General features: G+C 48.7%; 1 protein-coding gene across 1 annotated transcript in view; it reads right to left on the bottom strand.

The window, feature by feature from the left end:
* Positions 1–6,870, bottom strand: part of LOC8042599 — a 213,463-nt gene extending 206,593 nt beyond the window's left edge. The window contains exon 1 of the mRNA XM_029982550.4: positions 6,696–6,870. The gene's annotated coding sequence lies outside the window, so the exon portion shown is untranslated. The remainder of the gene's footprint in view (positions 1–6,695) is intronic.
* Between the last annotated feature and the right edge of the window lie 8,649 nt (positions 6,871–15,519).

Here is a 15,519-nt window from a genome sequence, read left to right as displayed (position 1 = left end):
ATGTTTGTTGTTCGAATGGCTGCCTGAGGTAAATCTTTCCCGCTTAATTATTATTTGCTTCAATACAAAATAAATGCCCATGGGATGCAAGCACTGATAAACAAACGCTAAATAGAAAATATTTTCTTCATTATATTAGGAATGGTGTTCGATTAAAAAAATTATAATGAAATCGGTGCGACTTACAGTATTATATCCAAATCGGCACGATTTAAATCATCTCGATTCTTATTATCCACCCCGTTCAGTAGTGATATAACATTTGAGAACAAACGTTACGCGGACCACCTAATTCGCTGCGCTCTGGGGCAAACAGCGTCCGCGAAGAAGGAACTAAGCAAGAAAATACCTGGCTGTATTCTTTGTTCTCCCAATAGTTCCTTATCCTGTCTTACTTCTTTGGGCACTGTTTAGGCCTTTGTGGGAACCAACTCGCCCACGCCAACACCTTGATTCGATCCTACACCGCACAAAGCAGCGATGGGCCCTCCGCGTATTCCACGGAGAAATAGACGCGGGATTTCTCCTTCTTACGAAGTGCGGGTCATCTGTCTCGGCCAGCTGCCCGAAAGGAAAGGCGCTGACGGAACCGAAATGTTCGCGTCTACATCTTCCCATCATGCCGTTCCGGCTCTCAAACGGCGGATGAAGTTTTCGCGAGCTTCCGCGCCGTTTCTAATTTAGAAAAGCGCTGCGGTAGCGCTGATTCTATACAAACGTAGCTGCTCATGCGGCGGCGGCTGCCCGGAAAAAAGCGCCGAACGCAGTCTGCTGTCCGCGCCGAGAAATTTCTGCAACTCCGGGAGCGTTCGTGCTTATTTAGTGGCCGTTGATTGGTAAATGATCTTATTTCGGGGCCTCCCTCCTCGCATCGAGTCGGGCCGGCCGATAACACGGCGGTATATGGTATTCCGAAACTGGTGCTTTAGGAAGCGCCCATATGCCGACAGTGCAGCGGCGTGAGTGCGTGTCTTGAGTCTCAAAATACTATATTCCAAGTTGTTCCAGAGAGCCACGAGTTAGGAACTGTACAGGGTGTCGCGGGATACAAAACTGCAACTCACAAAGGATAATAAACAACAACCGCCAATTTTGCAGTGCATTAAAGAAGAAAAAAAGAAAAAGAAAAAAGAAGAAACATAAACACGTAAATGGAGAGGATTGGATTGTCTTTCCAATGGTCACAGGAAGCCACTGTCAAATGCGAATGTCAGTGGCATCCAAAAACTACTGCAAAATGCAGACTGTAAATCTGTGTCATTGCTCGATTCGCGTCCGAGTACAAAAATGAGTCGAGATATTTGTTGTGCGCATTCAGGAATCATGACGAGAAAAAGTAGAAATCCATAATGTTCACGAACTGTGATGAACATGCACCGGCGTCGATGAGCAACACCTTTAACACTAAACTTATCTATAGAAAAAACACAGAAACAAAACAACACTGCAACAACACAGGAAATTGAATTTATAGAATGAACTGATAAATCACCGCAAAAAAAAAAAAATATTTATTTTCAGATATCCCGGTGCTTTTCAGATTTTCACATTTTTCCTTAGTGAAATGATTATGACGCAAGAGTAATGACCTACAATCCAGTCCAATCCAAACAGTGTGACGCGTTACTCCCACACAAAATTTAGCCAATGAGGCTCCAATAATATGTGCCCGGCTTTCGCCAGAACAGATGTCAAAGATACCAGGGCGCATCCAATGGCATGCACGAAACATCGTTCTCAGTGCCACATCACATTTTACATTACATGGATCGTTTTTTTCGGCGTAAGCAATTCGTTTTAACTCCGTCATTTGCCAAGTTTTTTTTTTTTTTTTTTTTTTTTTTTTTTAGATTGAAAGGAATAGATTCTTGGGTGGCAATGCAAAAACACAAACGCATAGATTAATTTTAAGCGTATAGATTCCGGTTTGCACTGTTGTGTTGGGCGCCGCCATGTTTGTTGATGCTGACACCATGAAGAGCTGCGATTTTTGCCAGACTCCGTCTTTTTTACAAAGCTTGGTACATATCGTAGTGCAAGAGCTTCAGAAATGCGTAGCCACGAAGCTCCAAGAACAACCCTGATGCCAGACGTGCTGTAGAAAACAAAAATCTCGTTTTATGCGCAGCCCCTCTCTTCACAAGCATAGCGACTATAGTCGTTTTACAGGATAAGGAACGCAGCATCACGACGTATTGTGTTCACGCTTTTTGCTTTCTGATTCGTTCTTTGATATTTATATTCACTAATAACGCAATCTTGGTGACCAAAAAGTGATAATAAGGTGATTGGGATTCACTAGGCCCGGCGTTTTCTAAGCTGTCAGTACAAAATATGCGAAAGAACCACAGAAAGAAATCACCCCCTTGCGACAGTTTACAATGTCAGTTTTTCGAGATCGAAAAGGGCACAGTTCCATCTGATGACATTACATAAACTATAAATTAAGGAAGTGTAAAGGTAAACACACACACACACAAACATAAGAAATATGGTCGGCTTAGCCATACCTGACAAGCTGCATTCCTCAGAAGATTCGTTGCTCGGGTTAAAACGAGGTAAGAAATCTGATTCGATTTTTAAATGAAAATAATCGCAATATATGGTACGGTGAACCATAAGCAGTTCTAAGGTTGGAACATTAATCAAAGACATTCATTCTGGTTTTGCTATTCGGCGATACAGGTTCTCGACAGCGACGACGCAAACAAGAAGAAACCAAGCTCATCTGGATGCCAGACGTCTTTACGCGAGAGCGAATCGCTAGGCCTATGTGAACCGGCTTAAAATAGTTACTGCTGAGCAGCCGTGACGCACGAGACACGCTGGGAAAGGAAAAAAGAAAAAAAGAAGGAAACACTTAGCGAGAATTTTGATGGCGAGATCGGGCGCAAATTTGAGGTCATCCGAAATCTCGCTCGGCAGGCTTCAGTTATTACACGACGCTCATTTTTCGCGATAAGAAGTAGGTGGTCGATGCTTGCATGCCGCGAGAGTTGCAAAGTCTGAGTGACCAAAGAAAGAATGCTCGTCGTCAATACCGAGGCTGATTTGCATAAACAGGGCTTATACCGTATCGCTCATCGATGAAATAAGGCATGATTAGACGATTAACGATGCCGAAGCGATAACGACGCGAGGCCCGGTCGGCACATCCCATAGGTGCCCGGGCAATTAACCTATATCGTTGCCTTTATGCGACCCCCGGCGCATCGCGCATGCGCAGAGGTGGCCCCGCTGCTTTTTTTTAATTGACACGCCAGACGAAACACGGGCATGCATGGCGGTGCTACGAGCTCGGGTGGCTGTAAACCTTTTATAACTCCATAAAGTTTTACAACTAACGCTGCGATGTGACTCTGGAGCTTCGGGTAGTTATGCGAATATACGCGAGAGAGAGGAAGATAGAGAGCGAGAGGGTGGTAGCGATATTGCTGGTATTATTACTGCGCAGCTTTTACGCCGCGAGAGAGATCTACCCCTAGGTATAAGAGGTATTCCCATGCGCGTGCTTTACCTTTGGGGATGGAGTATAGCTCTCCTTTCTATTTATGTTTGCTTTGACATATATGGTCGCGTGCTCTAAGTAAAGTTTTAACTTAACTTGAGTAGAGGATTAATAAAGTCGTGAGGTGTATGGCGCGAGTAAAATACCCAGGTAGTTTTTGTTATGACTCGTAACGTTTCGCGTTCTGTGGATACTAATGTCGTGGGCAATCGATAGACAACATGCCGTCCGTAATGGTCGGTTTTTCCCGGTGCGGCGCCTGCCGCTGTACGTGGGCCCCAGGATATTGGTCCACACATAAATAAAACCAATGAACTTTGCTGTGCTTCGAGTCATTTAATGTTCTTCTCCACGTTCTATGTAGCCTTTCCAAACAACATATGTTTTAGGAATAGTACCTCCGGGACAGACAATTATAAAAATTTTATGATCCCCGTGTGTTCCTTCCTCTATACATTATTGTACAACGACTTCTATGTTGAACGAGCGAAATGAACAGCGGCAGTGATGTCACCTAACTCTGAAAGCGTTTTAGCGTCTTGCATTGTGTTCATTCAGGTGAAAACCAACGTCTGGAACATACGCCAGACGTTGGTTTCCACCAAAATGCACACAATGAAGAACGCTAAAACGCTTTCAGAGTTAAACGCACCTTGAAAATATGTAAAGAGGTACGATGTGTGGTAGGTAAAGGCGAGGCCAGTGAAAAACGAAATCGACTTTTCAAAACTCCTCTTGCATATGCCCCAGACCGGAATGGTTTATTTTAATTATGTAATGACAGCAGATAGAAGAAGATGACAATTCCGCGGCAAATGGAAGAAAGACATCCCCTCCTGTTTCCCTGAACGGAGGTGAGTCAAATAAATTTTGTATAGAAGGCAGAGCGCGACTGCCCGGATAATGCCCATCATTGTTTCGTTATACTCGTGGAACAAAAGGATTTTCAAACAACAACCTTAGCGTAGTTCATGAAACGTCAGACATCCATATATGCTTTGCATCTGCCCTTGTGCTACAAGTTCAATTACACATCACTCACACATCCAGGAAAGGCAAACACATACACGCACACTCATATACATGTCCTCTTGCGCGTGCCAAGTTCATTATTAACTTCGAAACAACTAAATAAAGTTCAATAAAGAAATAAAAACGCAACAGGAGAGCGGTGGAAGATACGTGCTCTTGAACCTAGTCAGCCGTCGTCCCTGCATCAAGGGATCACGCTCTCCGCGGTAAGTCTTACGCAAAGAGCGGCATGAGGCGATGAAAGGCACGTAATGAACGGGTCCTGCAAGCACGTTGCTTCGACCACCCTGTGAGCTCAGTGGCGAACGAAGTGTACAGTTGTGGCCTCGACATCTGGTATCATTTGAGTGTCCGCAAGTCATCGTACAAACTTATTTACGCTTTACCCGAGAAAGGTCGCTAACCTCACTCCACCCCGCATACTTCAGCTCCTCTTAACTCAACGTCGACAGCGAACTACATTGTCACGCCTGCCAGCCACGACAAATAGCAGCCACACGCCCTCGTCAATTCAATTCACTTCTCAAGTTAAACACGACCAAAAAACTGCCGTGGACATTGACCTCAACCATCCAACTGATTGCTTCTACGAAAAAAGAAAAAAAAAAAAGTCTCAAAACACAGAAATTTACCCTCCGAACTACACGGGGCAAGCAGCTTACTGTAAACACCACCAGCCCACAAAAGCAGCTCTGACAACCCCATGAAATAAAACATTAAGATCTAAAGTAAAGAAAAAAAAAAATCGCGCAAAACGACACTGACCCTCGCGCGAAAAACGGAGGAGCAATTTCCAGCCCCAAGCGCGCGCGCAGCTCCGAAGGCTGATCCGCTCTAAGACGAGGAGTTTTGCTGCTAAGTGATCGTCGCCTCTTCCCCGAATCCAGGCAGCGGAGAAGCGAGCGGATAAAGCCGCAGTCAGAGAAAAGCCCAGACAAGCGACTCGCAATTACCACCAAGTGCGCGTAGCGCCGAGAGCCGGTCACAGCGCTACGAGCTGGACGCATGTCGGGCTTCACGGCGTGACTGGAGGCGGTGGTTCGTGAAGCCAGCCAGCTAGACTAACCATTTACTGACTGACAGGTATTTTGTGGACCGGTGATGGAAGGTCGCGTCTGCAGGCTTGACCAAGGTCGTTGCTTCGTCGCCTCCCCCTCCCCTCTCTTCCTTTTTTATTTTTGTTTTCTTTAGGTGAGAATGCAATGGTTTTCTCACTTCTAGTGTGGCTCGCTCGTACCTCGTTGCAGCTGCGAGTGTGAATTCTCAATACTGCCCGAACAGCGATGTACTGTAGGAGAGGTATGTAGCAGATTGCCCCTTCCTTCCACCACGAGTATCCCAAGCTTGCGCCTCCATATCGAGGAGTGTGCTCTGAGGTAGCCACTTAGTTTGCTGCGTGGACGAAGGCATCCTTGACAACTGCTGCCAGACCTCTTTCGTGTTTTTTTTTTTTTTTTGCAAGTTCAATTGTTGTTAGTAATAGTTCTTCTACCACTTATGCACACCGCGTTATTACAAACAAAAGCTGTAACGGGAGACGCAAGTGAAGTTTTCAACTAGTCGCGCTTTTTTGGGGAAAAATAGAGATATAATATATGTATATTTTTAAATAGACATATATTATGATAGACAATAAACATAGTAATTTCGCGATTAATGCATTTTACACGAGCGAGGCGGCAAATCAGCCTACAATATTCCAATGCTCACAGTCACTACATTTTGTTCTCAATTCCTCAAACGTTTTGCAATGAATAAACGTCCTTGAATTATTGGCATAGAACCGCGGCACATACGTTATTGAAACACGTGAGATTGTCAATTTTACGGTGACATAATCGTCCAAAAGTACAAGTTGAAACCGTGGACATAACACGATGGACCCACGAAAACTAAATTCTTCCCTGCTTCGTTGGATCGAGCGAGGGCACGAAATGTGGTCTCGAGGGGACTCTGCAAGCAGCAACATGAACGGCACCAAGAAAAACAACACCAAAATCTACCAAGGAAACGAACTACGATGCAACAAACAAACTTCACAACACATTTGCAGAGACCATAAATCGCAAACATAAGAAAAACCAAACAAAATACACCCAAGCAGGTAGCTCGCGACAATGTGGATACCGAAGCCCGAAGAGGCACGTCAGCTCACCCTGTTTTCGAGAAGCCTGCTGCGCGATGACGCCTGATGCGACTGTGCCGTCTCCATGGGAATCCAGGCACGCATGGTCGTCACCGTCGACCAGCCACTCTCTCGCCGACACTAACCACCTTCCCCGAGCGTCGTGGGCCGCCGCCTTCGAGCCTACACGCTCGAGGGTCGACGCACAGGGCCGCGCGTCTTAGTTTCCAACAAAAAAACGGCAAACAAAAAGAAAGAAAAAAAAAAGGAAGCGCGTCCCGCTGGACAGAAGAACAACTTCGAACCACACACACGCGTCCACGGGCGCGCACGTCAGGGGTGCTCACGGAGCGCGAGCACGGGCCCCGGTGTCGTTGTTTCGTCTTCTCACTGGGGCGCCGCCGATCGAGACCCGCGGTTCGAACTCCACTCGGCGTCGGACAACGCACGCACGGCGCAGCAGCAGCCTCCCGCGGAGAAAGAGGCGAGAGAAGGGTGCTCGTCGCTCCCGCAAGAAGCGCTCAGTCGGCCGAGGTGTCGGGGGGGTCACGTGGCACCCCAGGAGCGCTGGCCTCCCGCAATCGGCCCGAAGGCCCACTTCCGAGTGGCGGCGTCGTCGTCGTCGTCGTCGGCGTTGCTCCGCGACTCCCCCCCAAAGGAAGCGCCCGGAATCGCCACCGCGTCGGCGGCAGGGCGAGCGAGCTCTGGGGGTGCCCCGCGGGCGCTCGTGCCGTCGGGAGCACGAGGAGTACGACTCCCCTCTCCCCTCTGGGAAAGGGGGGAGGGGCTTGGAGCCTGTGGGCGGCTCGGTCGCCAACAAACAACCTCCCGCTCGCCTCTTCCCCACGGTCACCTCTTTAGCGGGACCCCTCGGTGCTTTGTTCTCCTCCGCATCCTCCCCTCCGGGATCCTCACCCCTTGGTCCCTCCTCTATTCGTCCCTCCTCTCCATCCTCCCTCGCGGAGCGTCGTCGTTCCTCCACTACCTCGGATATCGCGTGGAGGTGAAGGAGCGCCGATGTTGAGCCATCCACCTTTCTCGTCGCGTGGAAGATGCTGCGACGGAGGATGGAGCTCCGGGAAGCTTTCGGTCAACGGCTGGCGGGAGTCCGGCGGCTCGCTCGCACTTCCAGGGCAGAGGAGATGGGCCCTTTCGTCGTCGGTTTGCTCTCGCTCGGCTAAACTCCCTCCCGGGGAAAGCGCGAACGGCTCTTCGCGATTTCTCGGTTCTGGAAGAACGAGCGACGTGCCGTACGTTGATAGCGCGCGATGGAATTTCTCGGTGCATAAAACAGGTATGATTCCCGTCCTTCGCGGAGGGGGTTTTCTTTTCGGGTGCTTCGTTAAATCGTGTGCGTCGTATTTTGAAGTTTCCCTTTGGTAATTTTGTGGGCTTCCTGGTGTAGAGTGCGTTCATTGGTCGCAATAAATACTACGGACCATTGCTGGACATCTTTATGCTGTATCACTCTAAGTTGTCTTTTCACGAGAGATGTGCCCATTCGTAACGGGTCACCCTAGTAAAATAGAGCTGTAAAATTTTGATTTTTAAAGCTATTTGAGGGGACGGAAGAAAGAAATAATAAAATTGAGATCTCCGTGATTGGCTGCGGGAGGTCAAAATACAATAGAGTTGATTACTCAAATGTCCAAATTGCAGGCTGTGTGAGAAAAAGACTCTAAAGCTGGGGCGAAATAATAAAGTGCACAGAACCAACTCGTCTAGCTCGAGGAGGTGGCGAGGTGATACAAACCGAAATAGATTTCGGTGGCCGTTGCTATCACTCTTCACTTATATGGATTTCTCACCACTGCTAAGCGATAAAGAGTAGATGCTTCCTTACCTATTATAAATACAATAAAATAGGCGTGAGACATTGGTCTCTGCCGCATCGAGCGCACATTCGAATCGCGGATCGTGTCAGCTAATATATCTAACTCATCATAACCCCGGAGATGAGGGTATCTCTCTTCTCTAAGTTCAGTGATCGGGTTTCTTTCGCTTCTTTCCTTCAGATTTGTTGGGTATGGTTTTAAATAAGACAATATTTCGACTCACTTACACCATCTCAAAATCATGATCGACATTCCGGTATGAACGGTGTTATGTTCCGTGCAAACGTAAACGACCGTGACGGCATTTACCTCCATACCGCTTGGCAGAAATGTCGCTTCTTTGAGAAGCGAGGAGTAAACTCTCGTACAGCTTTCAACGCGCGGGTATTCCTGGCCGCGAGGTCGCTGACTCTGACGCGTCGACGGGACCCGACGGCCCGTCCGTCTTCGCGCGACAGCTCCCAAGGAACCCCGACAGCTCATCTGAAGCGCCGTGCGCAGAGTCTTTTTTGATTGGAACGCGTAATTACGTAGGGACGCTCGACCGCCGGAACTTTCACGAATACGCACGCCACTTCTATACATGGCTTGCACCGACTTCAGATTGGCGGCCAAAGTGGTGGCGTTGCTGTTGAGCACGTATACCTTATGGAGCATACATTTCACTTCATTGAATTTGCTTTTCGCGGCAAGAACAAATAGAAATGGCCACTATAGCATGGCTAGGTGACGTAACGTTCGATAAATGTGTAGTAACCGGCATAATGAGAACGACAGGGAGGAGTTTCAGTTGTGCCTCCTCTATAGAGCGAGCTTCCTCGATAGTGATTGGGCGTCTTGTGCGCTTCGAGCGTGCACGCGCAACCCTGAGCACGGCGGAAGGCCGCGTGCACGCGCTGAAGGCTGTGCACTCGAAAGACGCGTCCTTCTGTTCACATCTGGTCAGTGGACGTAGAGCATGTTTCGTGCGCGGGTCTTCTAAAGTCACGTGAATAAACATCACACGCAAACGTGAGGTAAGATTCTCGTTAAGCCGGGGTCGTATTGCTTATACATCATGCAAATGACAGTGACATGTCATGACGTCATTACCTTGCGTACAACAAGTTCGATGGTGTTTGTAATGAACATGGTAGAAGCTTGCAATCACTGCGCTCTGAAGGCAACTGTATAAGACTGGTAACTTGGGCGAGTCGGTGATGCATTACAACCCAAAAAAGCGCAACAATAGACCTCTTGCTGTATTACCCAAGCATCAAGGGGAATGCGGGGGTTGGTGTTCCACGCGCCGCACGTGCTGGCCTCAGCAGTAGCAACTTTTCTAAAGCAAATACCTAAAACAAATGGCATCTTGCACGCGCGTTCGTCAACACTTTTGTTTTGGTTATTTACTTTGAATCTTTTATGCGGGAAAAGTGTGCGCGTCCGGCACGTGGAACACCAATCCCTGCATTCTCCTTGATGCTTGGGTAATATAACAAGTGGTCTATCAGTCGAACGACGACGAGATGAATGTACGCGACAAGCGCTGACTTACAACTGAATTTTTATTAAAAACATGACACTCAAACCACCAAAACACGAAACACCGCCAATCTTATCAACGTGATTACAATTTTGCTTCATAACGACACAAGTAAACAATCTCACTGCCAAAAAAGGCAATGGATGGCGAACTGACACACATACCCTCCTCGCTCTGTGTCCGTAATCTCCCTCGTTCTTTGGTTAATGTGCCGCGTCACAATGACAGTGTGATTAAAGTGTGGCGCACACCCGCACCTGGCAGAGTGTAGTGCCAAGTGGCCGGAGGATGAAGATCTCGTGGCCAGATCATCATCTGCCTGACTGCCCGACATAATACTTTTCCACACGACAACAGGATCTTATAAACTACCCCGACTGCACAGTTCACAAATTGTTTTTTTTATGTTGCTTTGCACACCCCACCCTAGTCTGTCCACCATCCTGCTAGCGAAATGCGGGACACGCATTGCGGGGGGGGGGGGGGGGGGGGGGGGGTAAAGGAAGTTTATTAACACGCACACAACGAACCGAGGCTCTGTACACACATTTACTATTGTGTAAGCCCAAATAAATTCCACTCCCAGTGATATATATATATATATTTTTAATGCCAAACATGTTATTAAATGTGTCGAAGTTGAAAACAGAAAAAGCGACTGTATCAAAACTCACTGCATCAAATGGAAATAAGAAACAGTAATCTTTTTCGGGTGATTGTTTCTTGCCAACGCTTACTTTTATCAACATGGTCCTACACAAAGTTTTCGCATTTTGTTCTTTTTAGACCGTTGCAAGTGTGGCTGTCTTCACATAAAAATAAACAGAAACTCTTTTGCATTGACGCAGCAATTTGAAAGTATTTACAATATTTTATATTTAAACTTTTGGCGAACAGTTTTTCTTGCACTATTTTGCCACCAAAGGGACAGGCACAACGGCGCATGCGCGTCGGATCTTTTGCAAGAACGATAGTCGCTTCCCGTAATGCTTGGACAGAAAATTGCGTACCATTTCGATTCACACGATTACCAGCGACCTTCGCGCTTCCCCGTGCCCTGTCGTTCGGCAGCACCATGAGTTGCGGAGTGAACTTTACGACAGTGTGCAAGCTGCAATGCGGGACAGTTTGAAGATTTCGGAATTTCGCGCGGGACGCGGGACAGGAGCCCTGAATGCGGGACGGGTGGTCACACTACCCCACCCCCCGTCTTCCACCCCGGTCGATCCTGCAACACAACTTTTCCAGCTTCCTAAGAGAGGAAAAAAACACTGGAGCCTGGTGTTTGCTTGCCACTTCTTTAATTCTATGGCTGACCTTGCGAACATCGGGAAGCGCTACCGGTCTAACGCTGGGTCTTACTCTCTCTGGGCCTGCAGCACTCGTCCAGAGTCTTTTTCTATGTCCATGTCTTTTTTGGCGCTTTTAATTATTTAAAGAACCATGAACCAACGGGCCCAACTTTCCACCGTTTGCTGCTTTTTAGGAGGGTCTCCACCACTCCCACAAGAAGGGCAGGCGGATAACCCCCCTGTTCCAGTCTCTGTACCTGCGACCCAGAACTTTCCATCATTTTATGTGGGCATGACTTTGACAGCGCGGTGCGCAAACACGACCAGGGCAATACCCTTTTAACAAATTTAGTGTGGTGGGACTCAAATAGGAGCAGGCTTTTTACTTCACTCACACTGCCATTGTGACGCGGCACACAAACCGAAGAACGAGGGAGAATACGGAGGCTTTTGTCATGTCACGGTGCGAGGACGGTTTGTGTGTCAGTTCGCCGTCCATTGCCTTGTTTGGCAGCAAGATTGCTTACATGTGTCGTTACGAAGCAAGATTGTAATCACACTGATAAGATTGGTGGTGTTTTGTGTTTTGGCGGCTCGAGGGTTCCATGTTTCTTCTCATTAAAATTCAGTCAGTTTTAAGTCAGCGCTTGTCGTGTACAATCCTCTCACTCGTCCTTCGTCGAAATTTCGCGCTTTTTTTTTTTTTTGTTGTACTGAAAGCAACACTGCCAACACCGTCAAAATTGAAGTTCTTACATTCCTCTTATTTCTGCGTCAATAAGATATCCATTACTGACGTCATAGTCAGTATTCGGCCAATCATGGGAGGCCGACCACAGCGATGCTTCGGATCGCTCACGTCCCCGATTGTCGTTTACAAGCATGACGTCCCGACCGGTGTCTCGCACGTGTAACATGCGAGTGGAGATAGCTTAGGCAGGCCTGCAATTGCACCTGCTTTCTCACATGAGGAGGGACATGGCGGCAGCCCTATGCCCTGTTTGCTCGTTCGATTTACCCGCAGCTCCCGCACCGGTGCTCAACCCTGCAGGGCAGTGTACTGCCGGTCGTATCGCAACACACATAGCAAAAGTACAATGCACACTCCTCTGCACGGGTGCACTAGCCCAGTACTGTATACCAAGATGCACTCAAAACAGCAATAGCTGATCTTACTTTATTCGGCTTCCTCAATGAGCTAGGCTCAGAACGCATGCGCTCCAGTGACCAGGCAGCCCCATTGGCAAAGATAGTAAAGGGACACTAAACGCTTTGTTTTTTGAAAGTGCAGGACATTTGAAAGTGCAGGACCGTTTTCTCAATAGCTATTCTGAAAATATGCACCAAGTGTCAAGTGATGGTATGAATTTAGATTAGCAGATTCGGGTAATTGTAGGTAAAGCAACAGACACACGCAATACAAAGTGTGTGACGGGTTGTATACACGATGTGCCGCAAAGATGGCCGATTTAGTCCAGGAGCCGACCATTCGTAAAGGCGCAGTGGTCATTCAGAGGGTGAAGTGCGCGGCCCTCACGAATTTACGCCAGCAATCTTTACGAAGGTGAGGAAGCTTCTGTCTCAGTGGCGTTGTGTGCGAGGACTTGCGTGAAAGTTCTGCCAGTAGGCCTGCGTAAAGGGCATAACGTTAAGAAATCAATACATTTTCATGACCCTTTCACACCATAACGTACATAGAATCACATTACTTGGAAGGACTCCTTGGGATCAACATTGTGAATGTCAAAGCTGAAAGTTTTCCAGCCCTGTTTGACTACCAGAAACAACTTCGGATGACCGTGGCCGTGACCACAGCCACCGTCCCCCTACATGAGTGGAACCATTTCTGGTTGTAAGTCCATAGCATGTCCCGTGTTTTCCCAAAGATTTACAGCACCGTCGAAACGAGCCATTGGAAAATTCGTCCAATTTTGCATTCGCTGGCAAACCAGCGGGGGTCGGTCGATGAACGTGACACGGATGACGCAGGGCGGGCACCCGCGAGCGGTCGACCCTGACTGACATCGGTCGACGGAGTCGTTAATCGCCATCGATCGCGGCCCGCCCGTTTCGCGGGTCCGCCCCTACCCTCTCGACGGCAGAGGTCGACCGCGCGCGTGCTCGCCTCCCCGAAACGGCCGACTCAGGCTCCGTTCGTGTTTGCTCTTACTCGTTATTAGTGTTCTCATCAGAGTCGCGAAATGCCTGGCGCCATGCGTCGAAGGTCGCGGGGACGGCGCACAGGGCATTTAATTTCAGGTTGCCTTCGCGCATCGGTATTGTCGGCGTGGCGAGAGAGAGAGAGTCCACACTACTTCGAAGGCCATGCCGAGCGCAAGTTCGTCTGCTTTTCTTGCAAAGGTTGTGGTGACGTCAGAACTCCAAGCTCTGATTGGTTCTGATTGAAGGATAGCGGGTAAACCTCGAGGCAGGTTGCTTTGAGGTCTACCCACTATCCTTCAGTCAGAGCCAATCAGAGATCGGCGTCGTTCTGACGTCACCACAATCCCCGCAAAAGGAGCAGACGAACTTGCGCTGTGTATAAGGACACGTCAGAGTGCTGATACATCGTACAAAAGGCAGTACGTATACACTGTCTGAGGTGTCCTGTGTGTGACGCTTACATGGGACATACAAAGCACGTCTTCAGACATGTTCGTAGCATGTATGAAGAAAACATGCTTCTAAGATAGGCGTGCCTGCAGATTGTCATCATGTCTGCAAGGATCATCGCGTCTTTTGTATTATATACGAACAGCGTGACAGCCGCAGCCGACGGCATACGATCCGATCTTGGCAATAGGGAGTTTTAGGGAACCGTTTTGCACATCCGATAGCGTATACGATGGGCCCTCCAGTTCGAACTGCGCATGCGCTAACACAGAAGACTCCCATATGCACAGTGCGTACCGGAGGGTCCATCGTACCGAATCGGAGGTGCAAAAACGGTTCCCTAAAACTCTCCATTAAAGCAGCACCGCACGTGTGTCATGATGACGCTCGTCGTCTTTCTGCTCTTGCCCATCACTGGCGGAACCAATCACGCGCAATGAATGCGGCCTGATCCTGAGCTTCTTGTTTTTCTGCGTGATTTGTTTGGACGGTGATATAGCAAAGGCACAAAGACGACAAGCGCCGTGACGAGGCACTTTTAGCGCTGCCTGATTGGCTCCCTAGGTCGTAGCGCTGGTTGCGCTCGGACCTAGGATGAAACGGAATACAGACCAACTCAAGTCACTGACGTCACGATTCTAACCGGAGATCTTCACGATTATAACGTCACGATTATAAACGTCACGATTATAACCGATTTCGATTATAACCGGAGATCTTCGGATGTGCGACCGACATCTCGGTTACACGGAGCCTTCTCCGCCAAAAGCCTTTGTGAGGTTGCGGTCGCATCGGCCGGGATTCGAACAGACGAACACTCCAACCTAGGATCCGTGGGGCAGCGTTTTGCTTCGGAGGCACCGAGGCGGCCACTTGCTACGTTCGGTGACTGGTTAAAAAGGCTGGTTCACACACTCACGTGAGTCGGACAAAGTGCGACTGCAACGGCTTGCGACGTTAATCCTTTTGCGGGTCGCTATGGCAATGGGGTTTAATGCGCGGTTTGTGAAGGCGCGTTCACACCGGCGATGTGTAGCAGTCGCGCGATAATTTTCATCACAAAAGCGACCATCGGGGAGAAAAAGCGACGTGTTTTGAGCAGTCGCTATCTGACCCGACTTTTTTTCGATGCGATCTAGTCGCGGAGCGGCTGAGCCAATCAACGGCGTTTGGAGCGAGTTTTCGAGAAGCGACTTGCTCATCGCGCACGCCAGTATGATCAGGGGGGATCGGTGGCCGGGATTCCAATTTCGAACGTCGTCGAAAGCGCACGCGGAATCATGAGCTCCGTTGGAGCTGAGCAAGCGTCCCTGTTTGGACGCGGTGATAGGGCTTTGGATCTTCCTGCTGACTATCGGTTTATTCTGCCGACGCTACCGGCGAATGACTTTTCGAAATGCACGGCATTTCTGCACGCTGACATCGGAGTGCGGCCGTACCGCATTGAAGATTTCAGGGAACCTTTGCGGCAACTTGGCGTCCTGAGCGACGTGACCGGTATGGGGGTGTTCCAGATGAGGCACGTTTGGATTGTCCGCCTCAAGTCGACTGCTGCCAAGGAGAAACTGATGATGTCTGGCAAGTTCAAG

Source organism: Ixodes scapularis, unplaced genomic scaffold, assembly GCF_016920785.2.
Source record: "Ixodes scapularis isolate PalLabHiFi unplaced genomic scaffold, ASM1692078v2 PGA_scaffold3__209_contigs__length_174095766, whole genome shotgun sequence".
Classification (NCBI taxonomy): Eukaryota; Metazoa; Arthropoda; class Arachnida; order Ixodida; family Ixodidae; genus Ixodes; species Ixodes scapularis.
The sequence above is the reverse complement of the archived record's forward strand: the minus strand, read 5'-3'. Positions and strand labels throughout refer to the sequence as shown.